The following is a 5,628-nucleotide window of genomic DNA, read 5'->3' on the forward strand; positions in this document are numbered from 1 at the left end:
AAAATCCGGTTTGAACCAAAAATGGGTTTTGAAATCCGAAAATGTAAGATTCAAGAGAGGTTCTTTCAGTAATCTTCACTCGAATCATTCTCTTGACGTTGAAAACTTCTTTAAATCTTTCCTTGGTTCAAGATCCGTTTGATTTGGGACAAAAAATGAGAGAGAGAGAGAGAGAGAGAAAGTGAGAGAGAGCATGGGAGAGTGAGAGTGAAGTAGAGAGAGAGTGCACGGGAAAGAAAGGAAAAGAAAGAAAAAAAAAAGAAAAGAAAAGAAAAAGAAAAATGAAAGAAAATGGACAAGTGTCAATATTTTAAAAGAGCGGTCTAGAAATGCGCCCATACACACTTCTGGTTTAAAATAAATTACTGAGAATAATTTAAATACCTTGGAACTATTTAAACTCACACGTGTCAGAAACATTTATTAATTAAACTCAATTAATAATCCAGACTAGGCACACTAATAATCTCAATTACCTTAATTAATCTCAATTAATTCTTCAGGGTGATACAGGAATCGACGTGGAAGACTTTGGTATTCTAAACACAAAGCTTGGAGCAAGGATTGTTCGTGGTCAAAGAACTCAAGTTATCATCCAAGTCGGCTTCCAGGTATTTTTTCGGATTGAGTTCTTGATGTAAATTAATGTGATTAATTTATTCGTGCATAAATTAATATAATCTATAGAGTATCTCAAAATTTTTATGAAAATTTTTGTTATACACGATCCGCCTTTCCCCACGCTTCCGCAGCCGAATTCGATTCAGCAACCAACATCAGCATCATTTGGCAGTCGGCTCCATAGGCAACCCTGTATAGACATACTTATGTGAGTAGTAGCACTAGAATCTACCCACCAACTATCCTTAGGTACAAAAGCTAAATTAACTTCAGAACAAACCAAAGCGGGAAGCTTACCATTCTTTACACGCCAAGCGGCGTATTTGGAACACTCTTTCTTCATGTGTCCTTCCTTCTTGCAGAAGTAGCAGGTGAATGCCTTATCCTGTTTCTTTGGTTTCTTCTTCTGCTGAGGTGTTCCATCTGCAGTATCCATAGCTCTCTTTTTGTTCTTATTCTGAGAAGTTGATGCCAAGTGAGCACTTTCAGTCTTATCTCGCTGAAGCCTTTTTTCTTCTTGCACACAATATGATATGAGCTCATTAACAGTCCATTTTTCCTTTTGGATGTTATAGCCCACCTTAAATTGACTATATTGTGCAGGAAGAGATATGAGAACTAAATGCACGAGTAAATCCTCAGACAACTCTAACTTTAGTGCCTTTAGTTTCCCAACGATGTTAGACATCTTCATAATGTACTCCCTTATATTCCCCATTGCCTTATACCTCATAGAAATGAGTTTATTCAGAAGGTTACTTGTTTCTGACTTTTCATTCTTGGCAAAATATTGCTCAAGTTCTTTGAGGAACTTCTTGGCATTAGTGCTCTCATAATAAAGCCTCGAAACGCCTCCAGAATGGAGCGTTTTATGATCATTAGACTCATGCGGTTAGAGTGGTCCTACTTCTCAATTTTATCCGTGTTCGGATTTTCCGTAGTAATAGTGGGACGCTCTGTCCTGAGCGCAAGGTCTAAGTCATTTCCACGTTCTCTTTCTAAACTTTAAAATTCATCCCATTCAGCATTGAGATCGCGTTAACTTAAGCAGAAACATTCACAGCAGTAGCAGAAACTAAATAGAGAACAAAAAATAAAATATACTCACAATCAACATTCATGTCATAATTAAACCATATAATGCATACATGACATAAACAAATAACTCGAATCAAGGTAGGCCGATTTCAAGATACCTAGCACAACACTGATATTTAGTCTTTGGACCAGAAATATCAGCTTGTAAGTGGTACTCTCCGCGCAGTAATCAAATATTGACAATAAATTCTGTCAAATAATATCCTTCCTTTGAGCTGACTATTGCTCACATGGAGAGCTTTATAATTGGCACATATTTATTACCACAGGTATACCCATCATTTGGCCAAATAATAACCTTCCTTTAGGCCGATCATTATTCGCATAAATAATATGTATACTCATCTTTATATTTTAAAATAAATCAACATCCACAACAGAGATTACTTTGGCAACAATATTATTTCAATCAATTTATTTCAAAATACAAGACAATTAAGTGTAATAATAATCAAATAAAACAAAAATAAAGAACTAGAGTTTCATTTTATTCAATTAAATCTTTAATTAATTTGCACTTAATTTCATAATGGGTTAAACAAAATTGTCCAAAATCTCTAAAATTGGGTCTAAAATAAACCCAAAACATGCCAAAAATTAGCAATTATTTTTCTTATGGCCGCAGGTAATAACCTGCGGCCCTTTAGTTCTAATGCACAGGCCCTTGGGCTTGTGCTTCTCTTTTTTGTCATAGGCCTGAACTGGCCCGTGTCCTTTTTTTTTTTGTTCTGGGCCGAAGCCCAGAATTAGGAGAACCCTAAGGTCATGCGACCCTTCTTCTCCACTGGTGGCCACCAAACTGCCAGTCCCCATGCCGCGGCCGGCCGGTCGTGGTAATAACTGTCCGGTGCAACCAAACGACTGCACCTGGGAATCCAGACGCCGGCGACGGCAAGCTTGCCACCGGCAACAAAATTTTTTTTTTTTAATCTTTTCCTTATGCGGCGGCCTTGGCCGCCACTGGTCTACATCCCGCCGCAGCTACCCTGTCGACGCGGCCCAACGGCAGCGCCCTTGATTCCGTAGCGCCGGTGGCCAAGGCTACCGCCGGCCATACTCCTTCTCCAAAAAAAGAAGACAACGAAGAACGAAAGAACAAAAATTTTCCAGAAGAAAAAAAAACTTTCTTTTCATTAATTCTTTTACCAAATTTTCTTAATTTTCCAGACTATCAATTTTGTGAATAATAAATAATTCCAAAAATTATTCAACAAATATTGATCAAAATTAATCACCAAGAATTCATATGATTATCTATATACATGCTTTTCTTAACAAAATAAAGCATATCTAAAATTCCATAAACAAAAGAAAAATCATATGAATCAATCAACATGATATTCAGCCAGAGATATTGGAGATAAAAATTCTCTCAATAATTTAATGTGATGATCGCTCTGATACCACTTGTTAGAGTTTTAAATCCTTATTCCACATTTCAAGAATCATCACACCAAATTACTAAGAAAATCTCCTTAGTTAGAATAAATACCTGTCTCCATTGGTGCAGTCTTAATTTCCAGTAGAATTCTCTAAGACAATGAGCATGACGGTTATTCCCTTCCTCAGTCAAATCTCTTTAGTTCCTTAATGGGGTGTTTTCTCTCTAGATGCGGAAGAACTTAATGGGGTGTGTTCTCTCTAGATGAGGAAAAATGAAAACTGTCGAATGATTTGACGTATTGGGGACCATAACTTAAATTTCTTTATATATTGTCTCATTAGTCTCCAATTAAACCTAATTGGGTCAATATGGGCATCCACCCATTCAGCCCATACCCTGTTAAGAGACTATTTGGGCTTTTCTTGATTAGATCACTTAATTAGTCCAATTAATTAAATAACTTAATATAATTATGGAATAAATATGTGGCTCACATATAGGAAACTCACGTTTCCTAATAGTAGGGTGCTGGATGCATATGATATTATAATTATACATACACACTACAAATTAAGGTAGACAGAGAAGCAGGGAAAGGACCCAGTTGAGAAGGAGAGTTGGGGTTTTGATTTGGTTTTGGTTTGGAACTTTGGAACAAGTTATAATAATTATCCATAAAAGGACATGATCAGAAGAGATGAGAGTGAGGGGCAGCTCGCTAGGAAAATCAAGTAATTATATGCATATGCATATACATATACATTAATGGAAAATTAAAAAGGAAAAAAAGAAAGAAAAAGAAATTAAATTGGAGGAGTTGGTCAAAAGGACAGCTACAGCTTAGCACACCCCTTTTTGGCCATTTGTTCTCCTAATAACAATAATAATCCAACTAACATGACTCCCCAACACACACGTGTGCCTCTCTCTCTCTCTCTCTCTCCCTTAAACTGCCAAAATTGCCTACCCCTCTCTCCCTCCCTCCCTCCCTGGAAATGTTTGGCCACTATCAATTATGTGATCCGTCTTATTCCACTTTAGACATTGATTATTGCATCCCCAACCCATTTGCCTCCCTCCACATAAATGTATGTCCAATCACTTTATATGTATATGTGTATATATTTCCCCTCAAATTAATTGCTCCCAGAGTACTATTTCAATATTTGGCTTCCCTATTACATATAATTACCTTGCAGCTTTGGCTTCCATATATATATATATATATATATATATATATAAATATAGGCAAAGTCTCTAGTCAGGCACTTGAAAAGTGCCTGACCAGAACAGCATTTGTACATTTATGCTGAAGTGTGTATATTTATATGCGTTTTGTGTATATATTTATATGTAAAGATGTATATAAAAAATGGTAATGTATATTAATCCTCAAAATATGTATATTTTATAGTAATTAAGTGAATATATAGCATAAAAATATGTATATTGGCTGATTTATTGTATTTCATGTTAATGAATGTGAACGACAATGTATATTAATTATAGAAACATGTATTTTTGTAAGTAATTAAGTGAATATATAGCATAAAAATATGTATATTGGCTGATTTATTGTATTTCATGTTAATGAATGTGAACGACAATGTATATTAATTATAGAAACATGTATTTTTGTAAGTAATTAAGTGAATATATAGCATAAAAATATGTATATTTGACTGATTGTTGTATTTCATGTTAATGAATGTGAACGACAATGTATATTAATTATAGAAACATGTATTTTTGTAAGCAATAAGTAAACACATACAGAAATAAGATGTATATTGACTGATTTATTGTATTTCATGTTATTAAACGTTGTGTGGAAGTTTTTTTTTACGTAATGCTGTAGGAAACGGCAATATACATGTATTTCTTATTTAAATTAAGTGAACATATAACATATCAATATGTATATTGATTGAACTTGGTTTGGAAGTTATTTTTGCTTGAAAAAGTCTTTAGTCATTTGAAGATTGAATATTGTTGTCGTTCTAACAAGCTGTAATTTGCTGTATGAGACATGTGGATCCGATATAAATAAGTGAATAAGTGACAGAGTAATGTGTACAATGACTTAGTCGTTGTTGTTCAATAAAGTTGTATTGTAGTTTGCTTGTACACCAAAAAAAACATGCTGATGTAACTGTAAAATATAAGCTGTGTAAATGTTTGATTTGCGCAAAATTTTATTTTTGTAAGAAGAAGATATTATGAACGACCACAAGCATGATATTGCTTGCCTTTAGAGGTCGTGGCTTAATGCATGACATTAGCTTGATTTTCATTTGAATAAGTTCCTTCACTTGTTTGGACATTAACATCAGCTAAGAAAATAACTAATACAACATCGTAATATGCTAGATAATGTTGAAGTGTTGAAACAAATAAAAATGCTATTTCATTAGGAATGCTTAGTAAAGACAAAACAGATACGTCTTACTAATAGGACTTCATATATGATATTTGTCTTACTAAAAGGGACGCGTCCTACTTTTGGATGTAGTAAGTATGTGATT

Source organism: Morus notabilis, unplaced genomic scaffold (genome assembly GCF_000414095.1).
Source record: "Morus notabilis unplaced genomic scaffold, ASM41409v2 Scaffold344, whole genome shotgun sequence".
In the NCBI taxonomy this organism is placed as follows: domain Eukaryota; kingdom Viridiplantae; phylum Streptophyta; class Magnoliopsida; order Rosales; family Moraceae; genus Morus; species Morus notabilis.